Raw genomic sequence first — 13410 nt, 5'->3', positions numbered from 1 at the left:
TTTTGAACAGTCGTAGAATAACTTCATTTAACTAAACTGAATCTGGGATTTCAACTCATTTCCTTTTGAACCATGAATCAGTTCATGATTTTGAGCGATAGTGGTAATATAAGTTTGTTCGCTGTTAAGCCTCTAGCTTAATTTAGATATAACTCCTTGCTTGCGCGGTATGTGTTCCTGTAACTGCTTTAAGTTTTATTTCACGAGTCGGTTGTTCTTAGCGTATGCAATGCAACATTGACTATAGTTTCCTGTTGGAGACTTGTAGTTCTTTGATTCATTGCAGGAGATTGCCCGAGAGACCTGTGCTTCTTAGATTTTTCGCTTTATTCCTGTCATCGCGTTATCTTTCCGTCGAACTTGGATATGCGTCTCACAAAATCTTTCATGAGGTCAGCTGTTAGGCGCTAGTTTGTGTCCGAGCGTCGGTGGTGATGTTTTCGCAGCAAGTGCGTGAAGGGGAAAGTGAAGGGTCGAGGGTAAGACGACAGCAGTAGACAGAGTGTGGTTAGTATGGCTGGGAGCGGCTTCGTTGAAAGTGCCCACACTCCAAGCGGCAGCGGTGTGCTAAAGATGGTGAAATTGTAAGCACAAGTAAGCACACACTGGCGCACCGCTGGACTGAAAGCACGACCAGAATTGCTGTCTGCGCACTTTGGTGCATGGCAGGTATTGATTATTGGTGCCAAGGGTCGTCATCTAGGAGGCGCCCATTTTCCATTGTCCATTTGGTGTCCATTTGATCATCTGTCATTGGTAACTCTGATATATCCACGGCTTTCAAGCGTCTTTGGGATGCGAACCGGCCGTTGGGCGGTTGATGACCGGACTTCACCATTGGTTGCCATTGTATGCGATATGCAGCCAATGGTGAGATGCGGTCGCCAACCACTCAGTGGTCGGGTCGCTATCCAGAAACGCTTGAAAGCCACTGGTATATCTCAGTAAAAAATTACAGAGGACCAATCGGACGCTAAACGGACGATGGGACATGAACAGCTTACAGAATACGGCCTCAAGTGCCGAAACATAAAGATCGTCAGTGGGAAATCGCGTCATGACAAGTATGAAGAGGCCAGCCCGTGTGAACTGCACAACCTGAGCTCCCGTTTAATTTGTTCGCCGTTATAATATTATAATACCAGCGTACATTGGCCGGCGAGAACCATGTAGCAACGAGTATGCCCACAAAACCTTTCACTATCGTTTGCGTTATGCTTGCGGTAAAAGTCTAATGAGATTTCTTTTTTAATGCGCAAAGCCGTAGAGAAAACTTGCAAAACCAAAGCTCCAAGTTTTCTTTGAGAGCTTCTGTTTTTGCACGCTACGATAGCGACACGGGATGTCTACAGTGCGCAGCTTGCAGCTTACTGGACATTTGTTCGGATGTCGATGCAGTCTGTTCGACTGTCGACCCTCTTACAGCCTCCATCTTTTGCAATTCTTTGCTGTTTGATTTTTGTTTCAATCATACCTGAATGTCATTCCGGAAGATCGGCTATGTTAATGCTTTTTTCAGGGTATTTCTTTTTCTACATCTAATTCACTGCAATAGGGTTGTTTGATTTGCATTTGCAATGCGGGGCGCTCCTTTACCTTTGTGTCCGATACGTAATTCGGTTTCCGCTCCTCATCGCTCGAGCTGCGGCCTATTCAGAAATGTATACGGCCTGTTCAGGGATATTCCATGCAGTGCACCCAATGAATTTTAAATTTTGTGTGTACAGTTGAGGTTTTTATGAGTCTTGCAAGGTATTTTACGACCAAACTAATATATGGTTACGGCCGCTTTTGGTGCGTCTCGTCGGCAAATACCACCGAATAATCGAATTTCTACTGCTTGAGGAGGATTGGCCACTTTGGGCAAAACAGCTGCTGCTGCTGTGTGTGTGCGGGTCCATGTGCATGTGCGTGCGTGCGTGCGTGCGTGCGTGCGTGCGTTCGTGCTTCCACTCTCTAGGAGCAACCTCCGGGAGCAGCACTTTGCGGTGGGTGCCCAGAAACTCACGCCGCAGCGGAACCACGAAGCGACGTCGAAATTATCATTGTAAAAGCGAAATGTAAAACCAACACTGCTAACCCAGATATGTCGCATCACATCGTACGGTCGCCTGTTTTTTTTTTTGGTTTTGCTGTTATTTTTATTGGTGTTATATTTCTGTTTCTACACTTCCTCCTTCTGTCGCATGATTCTTGTTCTTCTTCAGCGGACGTACGGGAATGGTGTCTTGAAGGATTACGTTAACTGCCAAGAACCTGGAACTACAATATTTTTTACGGTACTGCCTGTTTTTGTTGCAACACAATGTGGGCCGCGGCAGCACAAACATGATTGGAGCGCGACGAATTCATTCCTGATTCGGCGATAGCCTCTCTTTATTTGGCCTGTGTTTATAATTTGACTAAAGCAGATTTGCCCCTTTGCTATAGGAACCGAATGTTATAACCACAAATCTACATGGTTTGTAGCGAGCGTCAGCCCCTTAATTATCAATTAGCGCCGCCGCAGAGGCTCAGTGGTTATGGTGGTCGGCTGCTGACCCGAAAGACGCGAGTTCGATCCCGGCCGCGGTGGTCGAACTTCTATGGAGCCGAAATTCTAGAGGTAATCTGTGATGTCAGTGCACGTTAAAGAACCGCAGGTCGTCGAAATTTCCGGAGCCCTTCACTACGGCGTCCCTCATAGCTTGAATCGCTTTAAGACGTTAACCCCATAAACCAATCCAAACCAAGCAACCTTACCATAATCATGGCGGAAGTCATGCTACAATGCAGGTTAGCGCAAAATTTACCAGCAACGAAGTTTTTAGGAAGAAAGAGCGAGAAACGTTTTTACGACACAGAACTTTCTGTCATGGATATCCTATGCCAGAGTCACCAAATCCAGATGGTCCGTCTCAACTGGTCCGAAGTTAGCCAGGCGCACCACTTTGGAGCAAAGGATTCTGGTAAATGGGAAAATTCAATTGCAACGGGCAAGGGTAAAAAGAAAGTTCCAGATGAGCATAGTATGCAGCGCAAGGGGGCTATACACAGGAGGGACGGAGACGGTGGAGGAAATAATAGGCAAGCGCGAGGAGCGTATTGATGCGGCTGCAGCGGAAAACGCGTAGCCAGGCAGTGGTGAGAGATTTGCCAAGAGCAGGGAGGGTATGAAAAGGTTCTTTAATGTCATTGTAGAAGGTTATTTATAGGTCGTGAAAAACAATATTGGTCTATGTAGGGTGACAAAACAAGAGGGTCCGAGGCGCTAGGATTCAAAGTTTGTGGACGAGGTGGTGCCACATCACATCGCCTGGGATGCGAGCGGGGACAGAATCCCCCGTAAGTATGACTGCGGGGACGTAAAGTTTGGTGAGCAACTCGTGTATATTGTCTCTCAGTCTTGCAAGAATGCGACCCATTGACGTATCAGATCTGCAGTAGCCATTTGCGCTCCGCACGCAGCTTGCTGACGAGAGCTGTTTCTTGCTTTGTGAGTCACCACTGTCATTCTGGAGACTTCCTTATTAAGCAGCCAATGAGGCAGATAAGGCACCCCCATGATAAGGTCTAAGAATTTATAACAACCGCAATGAACAGAAGTTTGCCGGTGAAGGATGTGCGGCTGGTCGAGTCGATGCGGAGTTCAGTTTTGTGAGGAGTCGGATTTTTGGCGCTTCGGAGAAACGTAGATTTCCCTGCTTATTCTTTCAGCAGTTTTTGCTATTCATTTTACAAAGCTTTTTGAGGAGCAAAATTTATTTTCTGATATTTCAGTGTAATTTGCTGCTTTTAGGATGGAAAATATCAGGCAGCAAATTGTTCGTTGCTGGATGGCAAAAAAAAAAAAACATTTCAAGCCTCAAAACAGTTGGCTCTTTTTAGTAAACCTTTCTTTATTATATTCAGGGCTTTTTTTACTTCTTTAATCCTTTGTGAATGGGCGAGTGGGGTGTATAAGTCAGCCTCGATAGCTGAAGTTGAAATTTAGGTATAAATGGGGTATTCAGCAAGGAATGAATCATTTCGTTTTTTCTGGTTTATTTTGATTATTCAGTCGTAAAGCCCACTTTTCCTCAAAAGCGCGCTGTTTTGTGCATTCTGAGCGGAAGGCGGAGCGAAGGAAGGAGAGAGAGAACAGTGAGAGGGATATTAGATTGGGAGAGGAGGCATATTGGCACAGCGCTCCTAGAAGGGCGCGAATTCGGATCGGAGCAATCAAAAGGCGAATATTTGCAGGGCAGTTCGAAACAGAATATCAAAATTACACTGCTGCCTCACAAATCACGCGTCAAATTCATCGCACGCGAATAATGTGTTTCCATAAAAGATCCTTTGTTTTTAGTGTTTGTTTTTATGAAGTACAGCAAGTGCTCTCTTCATTGGTGGTAATTTTATTAAAAGTAATGAAATAACCATTTCTATGGAGAAAGTATTCCCAAATATGGTAATTATCCTTTTGTTCTCGTTTACTACCGTTGTTACCCCACCCATCTAGAGCACCTTCGCGTCTGCTCGATAACCCCCTGCCTTTCTACTCTCCAAAAGCATCGTATGAACATCAAAGCGACTATTTTAAGCACACAGCAGCTTTGCAGAACCTCTAAATCTTATTCCTATACTACACTTTATCACGTCCTGGGAGGTATAAAGCGTTAGAGTAGTGAGAGCTCGAACATTGACGCTTGTAAGACGCCCTGAAACACCTGCCTCCTGACCTCTCAGTTCTAACACTTAATTTTCAAACTTATGTTCAGATTGAGCCAAGTCGTGGGGTGCAATTTGGAGCTAAAATATATTATAAAGTAATATTAAGACTAATCACTAGGCAGCGCTTCCGCAAACTGTCTTCTTATTAAAGTGTCTTCTTATTATTTTATCGAATATTTTCTGGAAGGGCAATTTTGTATGTAAATCGGGTTTACTTCGAGCATTCACAAATCTTACCGGGGCGAACAAATGAGTGAACCTGGGTTTCACAAGAAAGCGAAGCGCCCTGTACGAAGTATCGCTTTTTCACTACATGCATCTATTAGAAGCTTTGTGGAAATAAATGTCGTTCTACGACGACGCAATCTTTCCAATGCTGAAGCTTCAAGCTCTTCTGTTTGAACACAGTGAGGAAGTGACCGTTTCAGAATTGTGCTTTTCATCGTAAATACAAAATGCTTAATGATACATAGGCCATGTTATATTGCGCTAGAACAACGACCCATAAAAAAAGAACACAAGCACAGGACGAGCACTCGTCCTGTGCTTGTTTTCCTCTCTTAAGTGTCCTTGTTTTAGCGCAACATAACAATGCTTAAGTAGACCATCACCAACTATCGTGAGAATAGATCTTGTTAATGCTTAATGTCAGTGTGCAGCGGTAACTCAGTAGCTGTGATCTTCGTCTGTTGAGAAATAGTTGACGGGTTCAGGACCATTGCGGTGGTCCTATATGGAATGATGAGAAATGTAAAGCATTCTTGCGTAATGAGATTTAGATGCTGATCAGAAAACTCCAAACTGTGTACATCATTATAGAGGTTTTTCACTACCTTTTTTTTCTCGTACTGTGGGCTACATGTCATACAATACAGGCGCAGAAGAAGGTGCGGTCGTAAAAAAGTTAGAGGTAAGCATGTAATTTTGTGTGGTACAGATGGACATACACATAAACCACGAGTGCTGTCGACAATGTAATTACGGCACGATAAGAATTTATAACCTTAGGAGATAAATCGAATTGGATATCTTTAACAAGGACGTCCACTCCTTTGCAGGAAATGCTGCCCGTCCTCCCTTGGCTCGTATCGCTTTCCAGTGTGGTCGTACAAGTGCGCCGGAGCGATAACATTCTTGGCCAGTCTGGGCACCAGGTGCGCGCAATTGCAGCAAAACTACAAGACCTAGTTTGGAAGTGGCAAATGCCATCCTTAGACTCCCGGGCATCGGCGTAGTCGGACACGGGAAACTTAGAAGAGTAATGGCCCAGAACATCCGGCACTTCTTCACAGCAGTCTGGTGTAGATGAAAATTGACCCCGTCGCTACAACCCAGAGCGCAGAGCGGGTGCTTTTGATTTGTTCGGGGTTTGCCTCATATTTTATTTGTTTATTTATTTACCGATGGTTGGTGGATTGAGTTTGAAGGGAACGCAGCAATTGACATGAGCGGAATCGGGCCCATGGCCAGGAAATGTGCGTTGCGTTCAGCGCTTTTGAACGAAATGTGTTCACCTTGAGCGATGAGGTATTTTTGTTTTAGGTTGGGTGACCTCAAGAAAGCCTGCAGAGCTCTTGCAACATTCCAGCTGAACATTTACTCGAGCTGCAAATGGGGCTGGGGAATGGATGAACCTTGCTAGCTAGTGCGCTTTGTGAAGCTGGCGATCGAAGTAGGAGACAGGAATCAAGTAAAGTTTCTTATTTATTGACCGGAACATCTAGAGCCAAGCATTTTAAAGCCTCAAGAAGCGTTTTTTAGTGCTACAGTCAAGAATATCTATTCCCTCTCTGCCTGAAAGGTGAAGAATGCGACAACAATGCATTGTACACGCGATAGAGGTAAGCAAACACAGGGACCCACCTGTTGCCCGAGGTGTTCCACACCGGCTGCAGAGATTCATGTTTGCCACCTCCTGTCCTCCTGTGGACATGTGCACGGCAAAGAGCTTCAAGGACACGAATTTTACAGGAAGTGTGACTAACGGCTACAAGGGAAGAGGATATTTCCAAGTGGCTGGCCGACAACAATAGGAGCAGGAGCCTTCTCCGGCTCCTGCATGAAAACACCTTAAATGCTTTTCACTATTTAGTACACAGTGAACTCAAACAATGCTTTTATGGCAAGTGTGCGAAAACAAAGTCAGCACAGACAGCTAATAATCCCGGTCGTCAATTCGTGCCCTCTGGGGAGCCGTCCATTTGACTTCCGCACAGGAAGTAGTGATTCTGTCAAAGGATGCTGTACCTGGGATGCTATCAAAGACACCTTGTTTTCTTCGGTAAGCAATGCTGTGACAAATAAACAGGTTTAGTTTGTAGCTCTGTATCAGATGGGGGTCAAATTCTAAATGAGGATTAATGTTGAGGCAGCTACATACAGCTCAAGATGAGATTTTTTCATTATTTGTAAAACGAATAAATTTCCCTGCTGATTGTTTTTGTGTGCCTTTCCCAAAATTAACGATTCGTTTTGTTCACGTGCTATTAACAAACACCCTGCTGACCTCGCTTCTTACGGAACATTCCTTCCTTTCTGTTGTACACAGCCCGTTTCGTCGGCAATTTCCTCACTGGCGTCCCAGAACCCTCCTCGCAGCGCCGCCTCTCCTCCTCCGCTCTTTTCTCCCTTCTCCTCTTTTTTTTCTTTCACGGCTGTTGCGCTCTTCGGTCTATTCCTCCGGCGAGTCTGCCTCCGCGCACCGCCGCCGCGAATCTGCGCGTCTTCTGGACCGCGGCCTGGTCAGCGCGCCTCTCAATGTGCTGACGCATGAACACGTAGGTGGTGGTGGAAACGTTTATTGCCAATGATGTAAATCGTAGGGGGCGCCTGGTTTGCCGCAAAAGTTTGCATGATTACGAGAATTGGTCTGGGTATCGGGCATGCAGCAGTATTGGGTATTGAGCAGTCCGGGTTTGTAGTTGTCGCCAATGTGCAGCCTGCGTTATGGTGAGGGACGGAGCGGGGGGTGCGTATTCCCTCCTTTGTCTCGGTAATACGAGAGAATATCACGGAAGGAGACCAGGTAGTGCGCGGGCCGCGGGCGAACGGACCGTCGTGTGAATCGCCCTTTAACGCCATTTTAAGTACGTGCGCAGTCGCCTTCTTTGCGCGAGGAACGTGCCGGCCACACAAATGGCGCGAGCCGGCCGCCCTAGAAGCTCGCCTGGAGCAGAACAGCTGTGAAAGACAATACGAGCAGAATCGCTTTATTAAGGCGAAAGCCTTTAATGCCTCATACTGTCGTGAGCAGGGAATGCACTACCTGGTCTCCTTCCGTGATATTCTCTCGTATTACCGAGACAAAAGAAGGGAATACGCACCCCCGCTCCGTCCCTCACCATAGCGCAGGCTGCACATTGGCGACAACTACAAACCCGGACTGCTCAATACCCTGCTGCATGCCCGATACCCAGACCAATGCTCGTAATCATGCAAACTTTTGCGGCAAACCAGGCGCCCCCTACGATTTACATCATTGGCAATAAACGTTTCCACCACCACCTACGTGTTCATGCGTCAGCACATTGAGAGGCGCGCTGACCAGGCCGCGGTTCAGAAGACGCGCAGATTCGCGGCGGCGGTGCGCGGAGTCAGACTCGCCGGAGGAATAGACCGAAGAGCGCAACAGCCGTGAAAGAAGAAAAGAGCGGAGGAGGAGAGGCGGCGCTGCGAGGAGGGTTCTGGGACGCCAGTGAGGAAATTGCCGTTTCGTCTGCGTCCTTCTTAAAAAAATATGTTGTTATATAATAGGTAGAATGAGAATTAGGTTTTCGGGCTCCCGAAAGGAGCTTTGCAGAGTGGCTTCGCTCAAGTCTTCACTAGGGTAATGGCTTGAGGAAGATAAAAATGAATTGGCAGCTATTTATTGCTCTGTTGTGTGCCGCTAACGCAAATAAATTGTTTTCATTGTATTCTTAAATGTGTCGCTTGCAAAGGATCGCTTAAGGTGCATCAACTTTTTGAGTTACTGGCAGCCTTTACCCATGAAAGGCACGTAGGACGTCACATATTGGCATTCTTCCGTATTTGTTTCATAATGACATCTGCATTTTAGTACTCACATCGATGCTTATAAGTGGATGACTTGCTTAAAATTCAAGCGCAGTTCATTTATAATCGATGACACTAAGCGCTCTAGCTTTGTGTGTCACTAGTGAAGGCAGCTACTTATGACATAATTGCTCAATCTGAATGCTGTTGTGGGGCGCGGCTGGCCTTAATTACAAAAGGTGAAGTTAATCATATTTGCCAAATTTGTGACAAAAAACCTCACCTCAGATGATGACCATATTCTCTGGGAATGGGGGGGAAATCCACCCCCAGAAAGATCCTGTCATATCCCTCAGCTGATAGCTGGGAAAAGATCATACGCAGTGAAGACCAACAGGTACAAGCCAACATCGCAGATTGGATCCTCGAGGTCGCCCCTTCGTGGAAGCCACCTGGGGCGAAAGTGGGCTAACGACGACAGAAAAGCCTAATTTAGTTTATTCCTCCTTCTGCTTAATTATCCCGGCGCCAGTCATCTATACGTGCCACCCACGAATGTCCGTACATCTACACTAGCCAAAAAAAAAAGAAGGCAAGTTGTTTGGGAGCGCCGTTGAAGACACTAATAAGCTACTTTAGGGAGAAGATACCATGTCAAAGTCTCTTCGTCTCTATCCTTTGACTTGTTTTTATGCGAAGCATATTACTAGAGCTACACTACAGCCCGTCGAGCGCGGCGGTGGAGCTACCATTGACCTTTACCGTGACCACGTGACACCACGTGAAAACATGACGTCACAGCAGAAGAGAGATGGGCTGCCGGCTCGCGCGGTCGGCCGCAGCGGTGGAGGCTCCACATCAGAAGCGCGGCGGCTGACCACGTGACAACATGACGTCACAGCAGAGGAGAGATGGGCTGCCGGCTCGCGCGGTCGGCCGCGGCGGTGGAGGCTCCACATCAGAGGCGCTGCAGCTGACCACGTGACGCTACAGCAGCGGTATAAAGCTGAGCTTGCCTCGCTCTCCGGGCGCTTACGAGGCGGCCAGGTGTTGGGATGCCGCCTAGAAGCAGGGCTGATTTGAACGAGAAGCGAAAGCTTCAGCGTGCCACAGAGACCGATGAAGAGCGGGATGAACGTCTGGCTATGCGGCGTGCTCAATATGCGGCTCGGCGACAACGTTCTACAACAACTTAAGAACAAAGCGAAGAACTTTACCAAGCCTAGCCATCAATATGCTTCGCATCTGACTAGGCTTAACCTTAGCTAAGCCTCAGCTATATTTCTGTTCTTCCCTATGTGAATTTTAAAATCAAGCATAAAGCTCTTCATTAAATTCACAGCGTAAAAATTGCGACAGAAAAAAAAAACTTCATGCGTTATAACCTGCGTCACACCAGGGGCTTCACTGCGACGTTGGCTCAGATACTGGCGTAGGTGTGGCGCTGCTGTCGAAAATATTAGTCACGACGTGCACAACGACAAAGAAACAAACATATCGAGAAGTTCCGCCACAAAAAAAGAAAAAAGTAGACTTAGAAATTGGGTAAGGAAATATGAACTTTGAATGAAATAAGGAAGAGAACCAGAAGGTCGGGTGGGAGTAAGGGGAAGAGCTCAAGAAGAAAGGCTGGCACTGCAAAGGGTGCACGTGAGATGCTTACAGATTATTTTACTTTGAGTTGAACGGTTTCTTCAAAGAAGAAACGAGAATGAAAAAGGGATCCACCGCTACTGAAGGCAGGCCTGTCTGTGCTTGACCAAGTGAGGCACTTTGCATTCACGAACGGTGTCCATGCGCCCATCGATACTCAGCTGACTCAAGCAGTGGCTTGGGCAGAGAATGTGGTTGCCCGCGTATTTTTTTGCTTTCGGGACAGGCAACTTCTGAAGATATTTTCTTTTTATTCGGCCCGGTGACCTTCGACTACAAATAGCATACTCATACTTTTTTTTCTGCTTGACTTCAAGGAATTCAAGGACGGGAATGTAAGCCGGACAGCCAGGCAAAATTCCTTTCCCTTCATTTTCACTCGTCTTCCTCGTAAAGGCTCTGCTGCCAGCACAAATGCGATCTCTGCAGAAGTATAAGTATATAAAAAGGTGGTGCTTTCTTGTTTCTTTTCTTTGCATTTAAGCAGAAGTTCCGTCCATGCTGCCACTTCCCAAGAGGGCCAACAGGCGGGCGAAAAGGGAAAATTCGGTAGGGCGCGTGGTGACCCCCTCTTATCCGCGTGCGTTTTGAAACATTGAGGAACAGTTCCAAGAATGTGAAGTGCGAACTGAATGCATGCCGTAACTAGAGCGCACGTGCCGAGCCGGGTTCGGTTCTTTCAGTTCGCAGGCACCGCCGCAGGTCCGTGACCATGCAAACTGATCTGGATGTGGAGGGAAGAGCGTGCGACTGCTGCTTTCCTTGGCAAAGGCTGCGCTTGGCAACATTTTCTGAGCTTTCGCTGCGTGTTGCTTCTTCCGTTTTCTCACACGCACGTAAACCTGCTGCAACAACGCACTCTTCCTTTCTCTCAAGGACGTGTTACCGCAGAAGATACACCATGTAGGTGTCTGCGTCTTGACTTTCCCGCCACATTTTTGGGTGGGTTAGTGGTGCCATAGGTACGCCAGGATTCAACGATTACAGAGTGCTTGCTGATGTGACCACTGGAGGCGCTATACACTTTTGCAGTTCTGTATTGTTATTCGGAGTGTCTAGCGTTCCGTCCAGACGGAACATTTGCTGCTGCTGCAGTTCCGTCCAGACGGAATATTTACTGCAGCTAGAGTTCCGTCCATACAATAGACAGTTTTAGTTGCACGTACACAGAAGCTTCACGTAAGTAGAGCGCTTACGGGTCACCAGTGCGCATGCGCAGAACGTGAAGTGTCTGTGTGGGTCGCACGGACGAACGTGAGATTCGGATCTTTGCGTTGCGGTCTTCACGTTGCTTGCGTACGTGACGTTGGCAAGATGGCGGCGCCCTGCCCGCCCGCTTCACAACGATAACAGCTTCGTCGCTAATCCCTCGACGTGGTATCGTGCTGTAAGCTGCTGTATTTGCCTTCAGTTGGTCAATTCTTGCTCTCGCATGACGTTTTAGGTGAGAACTAGCTTTTGTTTTCCAGATAGAAATCCGTTTCAGCAGCTTCTAAGCCTGACGGAGAAGCGTTTGTGGTCGTCATAGCAACGAGTGTGCCGACGGTCTCGCGAGACCACGCGAAGCTCAAAACCTAGCGGGATATCGCGAGACCCTCGGCACAGTCAGCGGGAAAAGCAAAACGGTGCACGTTTTGGCTCCATACGCAGACGTCGTCAACATGAGTGGGACACCAGCGCGCCTTCGCTTCTCGAAAAGCAATGATTTAAATATGATGCGGGGCGTGAAAGAATGCAATTCCTTTGAAGATAATAGGCAATATACAGTTGAGTGGAATAAAATCGCTCAACGTTTGTCAGAAGACAGGGGGAAAGTGTTTACCGCCCGCTCTGTGGCTTGGCCTGGCTCCGCTCCAAGCAGCTCGACTAAGCAAAATTAGTTTTCTTTATCTGTACTAGATGGCGCGGCTCAACATGATAGCGCATTTTTTAGGTTCTATGGCAAATCTACACAGTTTGCGTCCCGCACGTGTAGCTAAACTGTACGAAGCGACACGAGCGTACGCTACGTAGACTGCTCACGTTTACGTGCGTGAAGGTTCTACATCTACAATAGTCTAATGTCCGTAAGGCCCATACTATTCAAAATGGGTGATTTCTACCCACGTAAAGCATTCCTTTGCGTCTGGAATAACCAGTTGACCAAGCTGTATCCAGATGTTCTCTCTACGCATGTATACAGCACCAAAATATCTGTCCGCGTACTGCGTTTAGTTACATCCTCGAAGGTATAACTTCTGTGCATGCATGCAGGATCAGGAAAATGGCACTGTTAGAAGCAGAGTGCAGAAACTCTTCGCGAAGTGATGTGAAGCAATGTCGCTATTTGTGCTGCAAGATGACGTAGCGCGAAAAAGACTAAGACGTACAAAAACGGTCAACAAGCATCATGCGAACGCACCAACAAACCCAAGCCAAAACTCGATCTATTTCCATTTCTCACTGACTGCTTGGAAAATAAAATGATGCAGCAGAATATCCTGTCACACATTAGGCGGAACAGGATTGCCACTTTTTTAAATGGACATGCAAAAGTCTGCAAGCAAACTGGTTTCCCAATCCCTATAACGCCAGCTTTAATTCCGTCTTCACATAACTCTTGTGGCAGATAATGCTGGACGGAACTGTATGGTGTCAGATACAGTTCCGTCTGGACGGAACCCCATCGCTACATGCAGTTCCGTTTGGACGGAACTCTAGCGCAAATTGTAGTTCCGTCTGGACGGAACTGTAGCCACAGCCATTGTTATTATATCATAACTATGTTCGTGTGTCTACAACTAGCTTTCCTACGAACGTTAGCGCGGCCGAGACTGCGGCATCCCCATAATGCCTGTTTATTTCTTCAAATTGGCTGCCTAGGTTTACAGTTCGCGTTGTGAGCTCTTCTCGGAATACAACCTCCACTTCAATTTGTACGCATAAGTGTGCTCTGGAACACGTTCCAGCGCTTCTTATCTCGGTATTTCTTTCAAAGACTTATTCCTCATGTTTCTCAGAGTGTAGTATGCTGAATCATTTGGAAGTCTTGCTTTCCCCTGGAGACCAAATAGCAACGGGAAGCACTGTTGT

The sequence above is a fragment of the Amblyomma mixtum genome, chromosome 6 (genome assembly GCF_055824585.1).
Source record: "Amblyomma mixtum isolate Tamu chromosome 6, ASM5582458v1, whole genome shotgun sequence".
NCBI classification, from domain to species: domain Eukaryota; kingdom Metazoa; phylum Arthropoda; class Arachnida; order Ixodida; family Ixodidae; genus Amblyomma; species Amblyomma mixtum.
The sequence above is the reverse complement of the archived record's forward strand: the minus strand, read 5'-3'. Positions refer to the sequence as shown.